Raw genomic sequence first — 16,950 nt, forward strand, 5'->3', positions numbered from 1 at the left:
TCCTTGAAATATTCACGATGTTTGACACTGCGAAAGTAGAAATCAAGAAGGAGCATCAATTGTTGATGGTTAGTGAAACCACTAGTTTCAAGAAGGGCAAGGGCAAGAAGGAATACTTCATGAAACGGCAAATCAGTTGCTGCAGCAGTGAAGAAACCCTGGGTTGAACCCAAACCCGAGACTAAGTGCTTCTGTAATGAGGGAACAGTCACTGAAGCAGAACTACCCTAGATACTTGGTAGATGAGAAGGCTGGCAAGGTTGACAGAAGTATATTGGATATATGTTGTATTAAATGTGTACTTTACTAGTACTCCTAGTAGCACCAGGGTATTAAGTTACCGGTTCGGTTGCTAAGTGTTAGTAACTCGAAATAAAAGAGCTATGGAATAAACGGAGACTAGCTAAAGGTGAGATAATGATGTGTGTTGGAAGTGTTTCCAAAGGTTGATGTGATCAAGCATCGCCTGCTCCCTTTACCATCGAGATTGGTGTTAAACCTAAATAATTGTTATTTGGTGTTTGCGTTGAGCATAGACATGATTGGATTATGTCTATCACAATACGGTTATACATATAAGAAGAATAATGGTTACTCTATTTATTTGAATAATACCTTCAATGGTCTTGCACCTAAAATGAATGGTTTATTGAATCTCGATCGTAGTGATACACATGTTCATGCCAAAAGATATAAGATAGTGATGATAGTACCACATACTTGTGGCACTGCCATTTGAGTCATATTGGTATAAAACGCATGAAGAAGCTCCATGTTGATGGATCTTTGGACTCACTCGTTTTTGAAAAAGTTTGAGACATGCGAACCATGTCTGTTGGTATGTGCGCATGAAGAAACTCCACGCAGATGGATCATTTGGACTCACTTGATTCTAAATCACTTGAGACATGCAGATCATACCACATGGGAAAGATGACTGAAAAGCCTCGTTTTTCCAGTAAGATGGAACAAGAGAGCAACTTGTTGGAAGTAATACATTTTGATGTGTGCTGTCCAATGAGTGTCGAGGCACGCAGTGGATATCGTTGTGTTCTTACTTCACAGATGATTTGAGTAGATGCTGAGGATATTTACTTGGTGAAACACAAGTCTGAATTATTGAAAGGTTCAAGTAATTTCAGAGTGAAGTTGAAGATCGTCGTGACAAGAGGATAAAATGTCTATGATATGATCATAGAGATGAATATCTGAGTTACGTGTTTGGTACAAAATTAAGACATTGTGGAAATTGTTTCACAACTAACACTGCCTGGAACACCATAGTGTGATGGTGTGTCCGAACATCATAACTGCACCCTATTGGATATGGTGCATGCCATGATGTCTCTTATCGAATTACCACTATCATTTATGGGTCAAGCATTAGAGACAACCACATTCACTTTAAATAGGGCACCACGTAATTCCATTGAGATGACAGTGTATGAACTATGGTTTAGAGAAACCTAAGCTGTCGTTTCTTAAAAGTTTGGGGCTGCGATGCTTATGTGAAAAGGTTTCAGCCAGATAAGCTCGAACCCAAAGCGGATAAATACATCTTCATAGGACACCCAAAAATAGTTTGGTATACCTCCTATTTCAGATCCAGAAGCAAAACTGATTGTTTCTAGAAATGGGTCCTTTCTCGAGGAAAAGTTTCTCTCGAAAGAATTGAGTGGGAGGATGGTGGAGACTTGATGAGATTATTGAACCGTCACTTCAACTGGTGTGTAGCAGGGCACAGGAAGTGGTTCCTGTGGTGCCTACACCAATTGAAGTGGAAGCTAATGATATTGATCATGAAACTTTGGATCAAGTCACTACCAAAACTCGTAGGTTGACAAGGATACATACTACTTCAGAGTGGTACGTAATCCTGTCTTGGAGGTCATGTTGCTAGACAACAATGAACCTATGAGCTATGAAGAAGCGATGGTGGGCCCAGATTCCAACGAATGGCTCGAGGCCATAAAATCTAAGAGAGGATCCATGTATGAAAACAATGTATAGACTTTTGAAGAACTACTTGATGGTCGTAAGGCTATTGGGTACAGATGGATTTTAAAAGTAAGACGGACAATGATGGTAAGTATCACCATTAAGAAAGCTCGACTTGTCGTTAAGATGTTTTTCGACAAGTTCAAGGAGTTGACTATGATGCGACTTTTTCACTCGTAGCGATGCTAAGAGTCTGTTGGAATTATATTAGCAATTACTGCATGATTATGAAATCTTGCAGATAGGATGTCAAAAAACATTGTTTCATCAACGATATACTTGAGGAAAGGTTGTATGTGATACAACCAGAAGGTTTTGTCAATCCTGAAAGATGCTAACAAGTGTGCAAAGCTCCAGCAATCCTTCTAAGGACTGGAGTAAGCATCTCGGAGTTGGAATATACACTTTGATCAGATGATCAAAGATTTTGGGTTTATACAAAGTTTATGAGAAACTTGTATTTCCAAAGAAGTGAGTGGGAGCACTATAGCATTTCTGATGAGTATATGTTGTTGACATATTGTTGATCGGAAATGATGTAGAATTTCTGGAAAGCATATAGGGTTATTTGAAAAGTGTTTTTCAATGGAAAACCTGGATTAAGCTACTTGAACATTGAGCATCAAGATCTATAAGGATAGATCAAAATGCTTAATAGTACTTTCAAATGAATACATACCGTGACAAGATTTTGAAGGAGTTCAAAATAGATCAGCAAAGAAGGAGTTCTTGGTTGTGTTATATGGTGTGAGTATTGAGTAAGACTCAAGACATGACCACGGCAGAAGAGAGAGAAAGGACGAAGGTTGTCCCCTATGCTTCAGACGTAGGCTCTATAGTATGCTATGCTGTGTACCGCACAGGAAGTGTGCCTTGCCATGAGTCAGTCAAGGGGTCCAAGAGTGATCCAGGAATGGATCACAGGACAGCGGTCAAACTTATCGTTAGTAACTAGTGGATAAGGAATTTTCTCGATTATGGAGGTGGTAAAAGAGTTCGTCGTAAAGGGTTACGCCGATGCAAACTTTGACACTAATTCGGATTATTCTGAGTAGTAAACCGGATTCGTATAGTAGAATAGTTATTTGGAATAGTTCCAAATAGAGCGTGGTAGCTGCATCTAGGAGATGACATAGAGATTTGCAAAACACACACGGATCTGAAAGGTTCAGATCCGTTGACTAATAACCTCTCTCACAAGCGAGATATGATCAAACCCCATGGGTGTCGATTCATTACAATCACATAGTGATGTGAACTAGATTATTGACTCTAGTGCAAGTGGGAGACTGTTGGAAATATGCCCTAGAGGCAATAATAAAATGGTTATTATTGTATTTCCTTGTTCATGATAATTGTCTATTATTCATGCTATAATTGTATTGACCGGAAACCGCAATACATGTGTGAATACATAGACCACAACATGTCCCTAGTGAGCCTCTAGTTGACTAGCTCGTTGATCAACAGATGGTCATGGTTTCCTGACCATGGACATTGGATGTCATTGAAAACGAGATCACATCATTAGGAGAATGATGTGATGGACAAGACCCAATCCTAAGCCTAACACAAGATTGTGTAGTTCGTATGCTAAAGATTTTCTAAATGTCAAGTATCTTTTCCTTAGACCATGAGATTGTGCAACTCCCGGATACCGTAGGAATGCTTTGGGTGTACCAAACATCACAATGTAACTGGGTGGCTATAAAGGTGCACTACGGGTATCTCCGAAAGTGTCTGTTGGGTTGGCATGAATCGAGACTGGGATTTGTCACTCCGTGTGACGGAGAGGTATCTCTGGGCCCACTCGGTAGGACATCATCATAATGTGCACAATGTGATCAAGGAGTTGATCACGGGATGATGTGTTATGGAACGAGTAAAGAGACTTGCCGGTAATGAGATTGAACAAGGTATCGGCATACCGACGATCGAATCTTGAGCAAGTACTATACCGGTAGAGAAAGGGAATTGTATACGGGATTGATTGAATCCTTGACATCATGGTTCATCCGATGAGATCATCATGGAACATGTGGGAGCCAACATGGGTATCCAGATACCGCTATTGGTTATTGGCCGGAGAGTTGTCTAGGTCATGTCTGCATGGTTCCCGAACCCGGTGGGTCTACACACTTAAGGTTCGATGACGCTAGGGTTATAGGGAAGGTATGTACGCGGTTACCGAATGTTGTTCGGAGTCCCGGATGAGATCCCGGACGTCACGAGGAGTCCCAGAATGGTCTGGAGGTGAAGATTGATATATTGGACGAAGGGTTTTGGAGTCCGGAAGTGTTCCGGAGGTACCGGGTGATGACCAGCATGACCGAAAGGTGTTTCGGGAGCCCCGGCAAGTGTTGGGGGGCTTCATGGGCCAAGGGGAGGGGGCAAACCAGCCCACTAATGGGTTGTGCGCCCCCCTCACCTATTCCCACGTGACAAGGGGGTTTGGGGCGCCCCATCTAGGGTTCCCACCTCCTGGCTTGTGGGCCAAGTCACCCAAAGGGGAGATCCCATCTGCCTTGGCCGCCGCCCCCCTAGGGGAAACCCTAGGGCGCCTCCCCCTCTCCCCTCCCCCTATATATAGTGGAGTTTTTGGGGCTGCCCAACAGATGAGTCTCTCTCTCCCAAGGCACAACCCTACCTCTCTCCCTCCTCGTCTCTTGCGGTGCTTGGCGAAGCCCTGCTGGAGTGCCATGCTCCTCCACCACCACCACGCCATCGTGTTGCTGCTGGACGGAGTCTTCCCCAACCTCTCCCTCTCCCCTTGCTGGATCAAGGCACAGGAGACGTCATCGGGCTGCACATGTGTTGAATGCGGAGGCGCCGTTGTTCGGCCCTTAGATCGGAATCAACCGCGATCTGAATCGCTACGAGTACGACTCCTTCATCCGCATTCTTGTAACGCTTCCGCTTAGCAATCTACAAGGGTATGTAGATGCACTCCCCTTCCCCTCGTTGCTAGATTACTCCGTAGATTGATCTTGGTGATGCGTATAATTTTTTTGAATTTCTGCTAAGTTCCCCAACACTCACGCCCGCTGCGGCCGAGCCAAGCCGGGTCACCGATGTGCGTACCCGGGGAGGAGCGATCGGTCGGGCCCTTGGCACCATCTGAACCGTCTACGGGACCCTAGTGAAGAACATGCGCGCGGCGGAGGCAACCGCGATCAGCCTCGACCAATTCACGGGCGAGGAGGTTAAAGAGCGCATCCGGCGGATGCGCGAGATCCTCCACGCTGCCAACACCCAGCAAGATCACCTCAACCAGCTCGAAAAGCCGGCAGGGTTCGGCTCCACCCACCTTGGCGGACCCGGCGAACTTCTGCACATGGCTTCCTCGCCGCCCGGCAAGGCACACTCCGGCCAAGCCCGGACTCGGCGCAACCCAGCCGCCACAGCCGCCGATGTTCTGGGCAACGAGCCCGCCTCGGAGACCCAGCGCGGACCCGGCCAGCATGGCCGGCGTCCGGCTCCAACCGACCCGGCCCCTCGGGGCCTGGCCGCCAGTCGACTCGGGCCGCGCACCACCGACGCCGCCGACGTGCACCACTGCCATGATCAGCTCGCTCGCTCCCTAGAGGTGGAGGAGAGCGGCGCTATCGGGCCAGCGTGTTTCGGCCCACGCATCCGGGAGGAGCCCTTTCCCAAAGGGTTCATGCTCCCCCACGACACCCGCAAGTACAACGGGACCGTGAAGCCAGAAGACTGGCTCACCGACTACACCATGTCCATTGGCATCACCGGTGCCAATCGTCATCTAGCCGTGCGCTACACACCGCTCATGCTCCAGGGGTCGGCCCGCACGTGGTTGAAAAGTCTGCCGATGGGCAGCATCAACGCGTGGTTCGACTTCGAGGAGGCCTTTGTCCGCAACTTCACGGGGACCTACAAGCGACCTGGTCGCCCCAGCCAGCTCGCCATGTGCGTGCAGGCGCCACGTAGACCGGTCGCGAGTACCTCGCCCGGTGGACCGAGCTCCGAAACAGCTGCGAGGGCGTCCATGAAGTCCAGGCGATCCAGTACTTCGTCAGCGGGTGCCGAGACGGCACCCTCCTCAAGCACAAGCTCTTACGCACTGAGCCGGCCACCATGGCCGCGCTCATGGTGACGGCGGACAAGTACGCCAACACCGACTCCGCCATGAAGATCCAGGTGGCGCTGGATGAAGCCGGCAAGGCGAAGCCGGTTCCTCCCCTGAGGCCGGCCGACGAAAGCAGCCGGCAGCAGCATCACCAGAACAACAAGCGCAAGGCTGACCAGCCGGCGCAGCGTCACGACAATCGGCTTGTCGCGACCGCCGAGCCCATGGCGGACCCGGCGGCAAAGCGCCGGTAGACCGACAAGATAGCGTGGCAACCCGCCATGAGTTTCTAAGAGATGCTCGATGCCCCATGCAAGCACCACAGCGGCACAAGACCATCCATGCACATGCTTCGGCAGTGCGCCAGCACCAAGCGAATCATGAGGGGAGACGTCCCGCCTCCTCCGGCTCCGGCTCCAGCTCTAGGCGCAGGACAACCGCCTCCGCCTCCACCGCCGCCTCCCGCTGGCGGTGCGATGCGGAATGACGCCTACCCGGACCAGAACATGGCCTACGTCGTCTTCACCAGCCTCGGCGACGACAAGCGCAGCGAGCGCCTTCTTCGGCAGGAGGTGAACACCGTCGTCTCGGCCAAGCCGCATTTCATGCACTGGTCGGATCGCCCGATCACCTGGACCCAGGAGGATCACCCGACAGTCATGCCAAGTCCGGGTGGATACGCCCTCGTCCTAAACCCCACCATCATCGCGCGGCGCACATGCAAGTTCTCTCGAGTCCTTATCGACGACAGCAGCAACATCAACATCCTCTACCGCGACACGATGACCAAGCTCGGCCTCAAGGCCAAAGACCTGGAGCCGACCCAGACGATCTTCCATGGCATCGTACCCGGCCTCTCCTGCTCTCCCATTGGCCGGGTCCGGCTCGATGTCCTGTTTGGAGACATCAGCCACTTCCGACGCGAACTAATCTAGTTCGAGGTGGTGGACCTGTCCAGCGCATATCATGCATTGTTGGGTCGGCCCGCGCTCGCCAAGTTCATGGCGGTTCCCCACTACGCGTACCTGAAGATTAAGATGCCGGGTCCCAAGGGCCTCATCACCGTCACCGGTGACTACCATAAGTCCCTGGAGTGTGCCTAAGACGGCGCCAAGTTGGCCGAGTCGCTGGTCATTGCCGAGGAGCGGCGCCAGCTCGACCGAATCGTCGCCTTGGCAGGCCAGGCCTCCGCAACGCCAATCCCGACCCCGGACCTGGCCGATGAGGCTGCCTTCAAGCCCTCCAAGGAGACCAATAAAGTGAAGCTCAACCCAGAAGACGCCAGCTGCATCAAGTACGTTGTCATAGGCGCCCGCCTCGACATCAAATAGGAATGCGAGCTCGGCGACTTCCTCTGTGAGAATCGGGATATCTTCACATGGACCCCCAAGGACATGCCGGGTATCCCGAGGAAGTACGCCGAGCACAAACTCCATGTCCACAAGGACGCCAAGCCTGTCCGTCAACCCCTCCGAATTTTCCGAATAGAAGAGAAGAACCATTGGTGAAGAGGTCGCTAAGCTTTTGGCGGCCTGCTTCATAATGGAAGTGTTTCACCCCGAGTGGCTAGCCAATCCAGTCCTCGTCCTGAAGAAGAAAAGGACCTGGTGCATGTGTATCGACTACACCAGTCTTAACAAGGCCTGTTCCAAGGATCCGTTCGCTCTCCCGCGGATCGACCAAGTCATCGACTCGACCGCTGGGTGCGAGCTCCTGTCCTTCCTGGACGCTTACTTCGGCTATCATCAGATCAAGCTGGACCCGGCCGATGCCTTGAAGATGTCCTTCATCATGCACTTTGGGGCGTATTGCTACATCACCATGTCGTTCAGCTTGAAGCACGCCTGCGCCACCTTTCAATGCTGCATGCAGAAATGCCTGCTGCCGCAACTCGACCGCAACATCCACGTGTACGTGGATGACATCGTGGTGAAGACCAAGCAGCACCTCATGCTCCTCGACGATTTGAAGGAAACATTCGCAAACCTCCGCGAATACAAGGTCAAGCTTAACCTGGAAAAGTGCGTCTTTGGCGTCCCAACCGGAAAGCTACTCGGCATCCTCGTCTTGGAACACGGCATTGAGGTGAACCCGTAGAAGATCAAGGCCATCGAGCGCATGTGCAAGCCGGCTCGGCTGCGCGACGTCCAGAAGTTCACCGGGTGCTTGGCCTCGGTCAGCCGGTTCCTAAGTCGGCTGGGTGAGAGGGCGCTACCCCTGTACCAGCTGATGAAGAAGACAAGCCCGTTCGAGTGGAACGACAAGGTAGATGAGGCTTTCCAAGACCTCAAGGGCATGCTCTCCACCTCACCAGTCCTGGCCGCGCCAATCGACAAGGAGCCGCTGTTGCTCTACATAGCCGCAACCTCGCAGGCGGTCAGCACGGTGCTGGTGGTCGAGCGACCAGAGAAGGGCAAGATCCAAGCCGTCCAGCGTCCGGTCTACTACCTGAGCGAGGTGCTCTCCATCTCCAAGCAGAACTACCCACACTACCAGAAGATGTGTTACGGCGTGTACCTCACCGCCAAGAAGCTGAAGCAGTACTTCCAAGAGCACATCGTCACCGTTGTCAGCACAACGCCTATCGGAGAAATCATCGGGTGCCGGGATGCCTCTAGCCGGGTCGCCAAGTGGGCGATCCAGCTAGCCGGCCACACCACCCTCTACGAGCCACACACCATGATCAAGTCTCAAGCCCTAGCCGACTTCCTCGTCGACTGGACCGAGACCCAGTACTTGCTGCCGCCTCCTGACTCGACGCATTGGCGCATGCACTTCGACGGGTCCAAGATGCGACTCGGCTTGGGGGCCAGCATCGTACTATCATCTCCGAAGGGCGACCGGCTCCACTACATGCTCCAGATCCACTTCGCCGCCTCCAACAACGTCGCCGAATATGAAGCCCTTGTGCATGACCTCCGGCTTGCCAAGGAACTCGGCATCCGGCGCATCCTCTGCTATGGCAACTCGGACCTGGTGGTGCAGCAGTGCTCCGGCGAATGGGACACCCGCGACTCCAACATGGCAAGCTACCGCTTCCTCGTCCAGAAGCTGTCTGGATCCTTCGAGGGCTGCAAGTTCCTCCACGTCCCGCGCGCGGAGAACGAAGCAGCCGACACACTCGCCAAGATCGCCTCGTCTCGTCAAGCCATCCCGTCCGGCGTCTCTCTCGAGCACCTGCGCAAGCCGTCCGTCAAGCCATCGCCGGACTCCGAGTCCATCCACGTCCCAGACGACCCGGCCGCACCTCAAGCTGGCCCGAGGACTGCTGAACCCGGCCCGGGGGCTGCTCAGCTCAACCCGACCACCTTCATCCCAGACCTAGCCGTCGCCATCCCCGACCCGGGGGCTGTTCAACCCGGCTCTGGGACTGCCGACTCGGAACCCACCCTGGTGGCCGTCTTCGCTGTGGTTACAACTCCATCTTGGGCCCTCCCAATATCAAAATTTCTGGAGAACGGGGTTTTTCCCATGGACGAGACCGAAGCTCGGCAGGTGCAGCGCCGGGCTTCCGCCTACAGCATCATCAACAACGAGCTCGTCAAGCGCAGCTCTACCAGCGTGTTCCAGCCCTGCATCGAGCAGGATCGGGGCATCGACATCCTCCTCGACATTCACCAGAAGCGTAAGAAGGACACTGCCGACGAAGAAACGACCCGGCTGTGGAACGCGGAACTCCTCCGCCCATTTTACAGTTAGCCGCACGAGTGTACGTATCATTGCCTTTTGTAAACTCATGAAACTATGGGGTCCCTGAACGAGACTCGGGGGCTGCCTTTTGTCGACCAATTTATTGCGTCCTTATTTTTCTGCATCACTTCACCACTGAACCCGGCCACCGGTCCGACTCGCTTGACCCGGGGGCTTGGGGGCAGGCCGGCTCGGTCGCCACCCCGCTGCCTTACTTAGGGATTCCTGATAAAGTTGGGATGCCACGGTCCCCCACTTCGCCCTAAAACCGCAGATCCAGCTCTGGCTGTCGGCGGGCAAGCACAATGGGCCAAAACTCCTTTACGCTTCATACACTAAGTCAAAGGCTGTCGGGTCGATCAACCCGGCCCGTCAATCATCAAATGAGTAGCCGCACGACCGGCTTCTCACCAACCGGCTAAGCTGGACTGCCGCCAGCCGGCCCAGTGGGTGTTTCGCTCGCGCTCAACGCTTTTAAGGACCCAAATCCTGCGCGCCCCTCTCGAAGAATCGAACTCCTTGTCACGGACTGGAGCCTCGGCCGTCTGACTCGCGGGGGGGGGGGAGGGAGGTTTGAGAGAGGAAAAGCGCATGAAATCAGTTTAGAAAAGCGGAAGGCAAAGAGCAAAAAAGCACTCACGACATTTACACACAAATATTTAAAGGCCCACGGCCTGAGTTCATTACACCCTAAAACCCCCAGTGGGTGGGTGGACCTGCTACTTAACAGATTCTACATAAAGTGTCTCAGGCATCTCCAGCGCCACGTCGAGACATTGACGACTCTCGCCTGGCGCCCTCCGGGTCCGGCGAGGCACCAGTGTCCTCCTCGGCATTCGCGTCACCGTAGACGCCCGTCTCCTCCGAGCTCCCCTCCGGATCACGAAGAAGCAAGCCGTAGTCGTCACCATCCACGACCCTGTCGTCTTCTGTCCGCTCCGGATGGAACTCGTCGTGGAAGGCGAACTCGACGATGTAGCTGGCCCGGGAGGCGATCCGGCCGGCTTGCTCCTGCAGCAACTGCTCCAAGCCAGCACGCTGGCCCATCAGCGCGTCCAGCTGAAGATCTAGATGCCAAGACAGCGAACCAGAGCGCCATCTCGGCACCAGCACGAGCGGCAGAAACACGCCACTTGCCAAGATGGTCCGTACCCATCTCCAACCAACGCGCCAGGCGCGAGAAGCTGCATGGATGGACGGAGTCCGGCCACAGGGCCTCCGTCATCGCGGTGCCGCCCCGGGGTAGCCGCTCCAACTGCATCCCCAGGACCCGCAGGCGGGCCTTAGCAGTGGCGATGGTCTCCGGGAAGGTCCAGGCCGTCCGTTGATCTGTCCCAGACCCAGCAACACCGGTCGGGTCGCGCTGATAACGGACGGCTTCCTCCGCCAGCCGCCGCGTCTCCGGAAAGGCCCCTGTTGCAAAGGAATAAGCAAGTTAGAAGAAGAACAATAAGGAAGAAAGGCCGGGTCCCGACCCGGCAAACTACAAGAAACAACACTTACTAGAGAAGGACCCTTCCATGTGTTGCGCCTCAAGCAACGTACCACGCCGCCCCCGCTCCATGGCGCGGTCGCACTCCCCGAGTGCCTTCTCCAGATTGGCCGCCTTAGCAAGGGCCGCCTTCAGCTCGGTGTCCTTGTCTTTGGCCGCCTTCTCGGCCGCCTCGCGGTGACGGGCCTCCTTCTGACGGGCTTCCTCAGCCGCAGTGGCCTGCTCCCGCAGGCGATCCACCTCGGCCTAGAGCCGGCCCTTGTCATCGGCCAACTGGCCTCGCTGCTGGTTCGCCTCGACCAGGGCCTGCTACGTCTCCACCACCTTGGCGACCTCCGCCTTAAGGAGCTCCACCTCAGCCTCGAGGCAGCTCTTGTGACCCGCCAGCTGCTCATGCAGCCGGTTGGCCTCATCAAGAGACCGTCGGACCGCGACTGCCTCCGCCCTCGCCCGCGCCACCTCGACGCCAAGACGGCCGGTGTCGGCAACAAGCCGGTCGTAATGATGACCGGCCCGGAGCAGTCGGGTCCGCGAAGACAGCACCTCGGCTGTGAAAAAGAAGGATTCAGCAGAAGGAAAAAAAGGCAAGACTTAAGATTTGGCCCAACTGTTACACAATTGGCCCGAATCTCGGGGGCTACACCCAGTGGGTGCGCTAGGGCGCCCCCACTAGAAATGAGCACGAAAGTACCTACAGCGACGTGAAGCTCCTCCTCCTTGGCAGCGAGTTGCTCCTTGAGCTCCCGGTGCTTGCCCAGGAGATGGTTGAAAGAGGCAACCCGGAAGGCGTCAAGATGCTGAAAAAGACAGAAGTCAGAACAGGTCCAACGCTCTAAAGATTCGACCCAACTACTACGTAGTTGGCCCGAACCTCGGGGGCTACACCCAGTGGGTGCACTGGCGTGCCCACACAAAGAAGAAATTACAAGAAAAAAGAAGACTTACCATAACAGCGCGCTCCAGGTCACGTGTCCGCTCCACCTCGGCCTGGGCAAAGGCCTCAAACCGCTCCGTCCGGCCTCGCAGGCGGCGGCTGACGGCATCCAGCGCCACCTCCTCCTGGGTCTGAGGCCCGAAGATGGCAGCGCCCCCGCTCCACGCAGGCTGCGGCACGGCAGCTCGGCGCCCTCCCTGCCGGGGCACCAAGGCATGCCCCCCACCGGCCGCTTGCGACGCGGCTAACACCTCCTCCGACGCCCCCCCGGCGCCGACGACGACCCGGACACCGGGACGCCCTGCGTCGCCACCTTCGGCACCTTCGCCCGCGGTGCCTCCTCCATAGCCGGCGGCGCCTCCTGTCGCCCGCAGTGCCTCCTCCAAGACAACACCGCCTCCACCACCATCAGCCCCCGCACGCTCGACCACGTCGGCCCGCGACGGGGTGTCGCCCCCCACCTCCACGACCTCCTGGTCGAGGATCACCACCTTAGCGCAGCCTCCACGACCGCGCTCCCTCACCAACATGCCCTCCGGCATCTCGTGCCAGGACGGCTCCACGCCGGCTCGCGCCCATGCTGGTGCCGCGTCGGTCCAAGCCTGGACCGACGCCGCCTCCAGCTCCGCCTCGGCCCGGTTCCTGTCCCGCCAGGCCAAGGCTTCGGCGTCGTTCGGGTCCAGGCCGAGGTCCGAGTCACCCCGTCCCTCCTCCTCGACCAGGCCGGCGAGGTCGGACCGGCTCCTGCGGAACGCGTCCCCTTCGGCGGCCGCAGCTTCCGCCGCCGCCCTTGCCGGCGTGATTGGCAACCTGAAGAAGAAGGCAGAATGAGCAAAAAAGAAACAAGACTAGCTCAAAAAATCCAGGCGCAAACAAGAAATGAAGCTTACCCCGTCAAGACCGGGACCAGGGTTGGCCTCCCGTGCCCGCCACCGCGCTTCTTCTTGGCCGGCTTCCCGGGCCTGGCCGGGTCCGCCGTGCGCTTCGGGGCCCAGGGTCGTGGCGCGACACTGTCTTTTCCATGCGGGCGGCTCAGCGCCGCCCCATGCGAGGACCCGGCTCCGCCCACGTCACCGCCTCCCCCGCCCAATGCTGCTACACCAACAATCGGCGTCAGCGTCGCCCGCGCCGTGACATGATCAACAATTCGAGACAAATGAAGAAAGAAAGATACAAGACTTACCCGCGCGACGCCCAACGTCGGCATCGGACTCGGCCACCTCCTCGCTGCCATGAGCCGCGGGCTCCTCTGGCGCCACCGGCACCACCTGCGACGGAGCCCAGGCGTAAGGATGCCGAATCGCGTTCAGAAGTATCTCCCGCATCGCGTCAGGACGAATGAGAAGATGCACGGCAGAAAAGTAAGAAGACCAGACACTCACCTGCGGCGCCGGGTTCGACTGGCTGTACGGTGCCTTGCCGAATCGCTAGTCCTCTCCAAGGTTGGCCTTGGAGATGTCGTTCATGCTGCGCGCGACCTACTCCGCGGACAGCCGTGTCGACCCCATGCGGTTGGTGTCCTGAAGACCGATCATTTCGCCGATGAGGCAGGAGCGCCTCTGAAGCAGAAGGACCCGACGAGTGATGAACGCGGCAAGGAGGTCGGTGCCGGTGAGCCCCTCCTGCGTCCTCATCACCATCACCCACTCGCAGAGGTTGACGATTTCCTGCGATGGGCATCGGAGCGAGTAGCCCCAGTTTGTCTTCGCCTGCGGTGGCACGATGGCGAAGAGCGGAAGGTTGATGTGGTCCGTGCCGAGGTTGCCGACGTAGAAGAAGGAGTTCTGCCACTTCTTGGCAGAATCCTCTAGCGGGATCTTGGGGAAATCCGCCCCCGTCCGCTTGGAGATGACGGCGGCGCCGCAGTTGGCGAACTCCCCAGCCGACGGGCCCTGCTGCTTCAAGGAGAAGAAGCGCACCCAGAGGTCGATCGTGGGCTCGACCCCCAGGTATCCCTCGCACAGGGTCACGAAGCCGGAGAGCTGGACGATGGCGCCGGCGCAAAGATGGTGAGGTTGGAGCCCATCCAGGAGCCCGACGACAGCGCCATGGACAGAAGAAGGAAGAAAGAAGATGGACGACAGAGGAAGCTCTGCTCGGGGCGGCAGGCGCAGCTGTGCATCAACGGCGTAAAGAAGAGCAGGAGCAGGGGGACAGGAGGGCGCGAGCGAGAGTGATGTCCGCCGCCCCTTGCCCCCTCAATTTATAACCCTCGGTTAAAACGTGGGGGAGTGGGATCGTCTGCACGCACCCGTTCCACTACCCCGCAATAAGTGCGCACGTACACGCGCAGTAACTGCCTGAGGAAGAGCAACCGACCCCCAGACACCGCAATAAATCCATGTGTGTGGACCAAGGGCGCACGGCGGCGGCCCGTCACGCGCGTGGCCTGTCAGGCCCCTCCGACTTTTGGGCGCCACATGACGCCTGCACGAAGCCCAAGGGATCGCCTCAAGATTCGACGGACTCCTCTGTTCCCGCCACGGTCGGGATGCCGCGATCCGGTTTCCAAGAAAACCGGCACACAGTGGGTGTTGCCGAACCCGGCGCTCATAGAATCCGCCTTGCTCAAGGGGGAAGCTGCGAAGGCCCACTCATCCGAAGACGGCGGACCTTCACAGCTTCGGGGACTACTGTCGGGGGGATGAACCCCGGGCAGGCAACAGAACCCGGATCCTTTTCAAAAACAGCAGGGCCCGCATCACCCCGTGAACTGGCACGCGCCTGGCCGGGTCGCTCGACCCAGCAAGGCCCGCAACCCGGCCATGCTCTCCGACCCGGCAAGGTACGTCGACCTGGCCGCAGCGACTGGCACAAGACGACTCAACCCGGCGCAACCAAGGCTTCCCCAACAGCCAACCCCACCCGTGGCGTGCACGAGAACCCATCCACGGGTCAGCTCCCGTCCCATCCAGGCCGTACGATGGGACAAGACCTCAATCACCAATGACCAAGACAACAGTGTTTCCACCCATGCCTATGGTCAGCCGGAGCGCGGCAACAGTGCTCCTTACCTACCCGCTGACCAGGGCCGGCGTGGCAACAGTGCTTCCGCCCTCAGCGCTGACGATAGCAAGCGGCAGCCTGATGGAGAGCACTGTACATGACTTGACTCGGCCACGCCCTGACGATCGACAAGACGGCGTACAGTCCCCCTAGGCACGTGGGGCCCGCACCTAGGGGAACTCTGCGAACCACAAGCCCTCAAGCGGGACCCAGCCCGGTATCCCGGACACCGACAATACGGACCCACCGACTCGGCATATTACCATTGTAACCCTAGGTGGGTTGAACTATAAAACCCCCCAGGAACCCATGCACAAATGAGGCAGAGGCATATGTATAAGACACAAGGAAAACACAAGCAAGCAGAGGACTAGCCACCGAAACCGCAACACCGGAGAGAAGGAACAGCCCAAGCCTTGGGCAGCTTCCTTCCTCCTCCATACAGCTCCAGGAGAAACATTATACTATCGATCATCCAACTACACTCGGTAGGACTAGGGGTATTATCTCTCTGGAGAGCCCCGAACCTGGGTATGTCCGGCGTCCCGCGCCCGCGCATGCCAACCTCGCCTCTAGAGCCCACCAGCGCCCTCAAGCCTCCTCCTCTCTTTAGCCATCCCTTGGCATCTGCCGTGCACCCACCACGACACATTGGGTGCGCCGGGTCAAAGCTATCATACATTCATCTGATAACATGAACGCCGGCTCTACAGTCTTAATGTTGGAGAAAAAATGCCATTTTTGCCTCTGAAACAGAAGCTGGGGCGGCTCAAGCGTGATTGTAATGATATGGGCCAGCTGATGGCGGCTCTAATCAAGTATGATGACTCTGATAGTACCAAGGACCCCGAGTCTGACGATGAGAAGACAGGGAAGGGAAAAAAGAATGGCAACGCCAAGGGACAGCAGCCTAACCCGGCAAAACCGGGGGGCAATTGTAAACGCAAGGCGGATGGTAGCTTGGAGTTTGTAGCTAGCACCAATGCACAGGGCAATAATCAACGTCGTGAGGGTAGGTAGCCTCCTCGGGCCAGTGGATAAGGTCCTACTCTTGAGCAGTTGCTAAATGAGCCCTGTCCAAAGCATGGCTCACGGGAGAAGCCAGCTACTCACCTTTGGAAAGATTGTACAATTATGTCAGGACCCCGACTCGAAGCCACATTGATCTATCATGTAACACCTCATATCACTTTGCGGCCTCACGCACGGTATTCCCACGGGTGTCGCCCTACCTTTGCCCGGGACCGTTTGCGCCTTTTTGCACACGTATATGATAATGTCGCTAGCATCCATATGGTAGGGATCCCGGGCTGACATGGCTAGTCGTAAACCCAAAGTGGCACCCACTTACAGGGACAGGCATCCATGACCCAGCATCGAACGTGTCGGTCATCAGCAAGTGAATCCGGGCTGTAGCACTGGGCTAGCAGGACTCCGGTAAACCGGGCTGTAGCGGGCTACCAGGACTCCGATATCCATCGCGTGACATTTCCCCGAAGGTACAGACACAGGAACGAAGAAGGACACATGCCGGCCAGCCTAAGTGATCCGGAGCAGTAGCAAGCTACCAAGGCTCAGTGGAAGCACTAGGAGACATTTCCCGGTAAGAGAGACTACTAAGGATAAACAACTAGATAGTCAGATCCCACACATACCAAGCATTTCAATCATACACATAATATGCTCGATATGTGCAAATACAACAAGGCATCACAACATGACTCTACGACACAAGTACTTTAT

This window comes from Triticum aestivum, chromosome 4B (genome assembly GCF_018294505.1).
Source record: "Triticum aestivum cultivar Chinese Spring chromosome 4B, IWGSC CS RefSeq v2.1, whole genome shotgun sequence".
NCBI lineage: Eukaryota > Viridiplantae > Streptophyta > Magnoliopsida > Poales > Poaceae > Triticum > Triticum aestivum.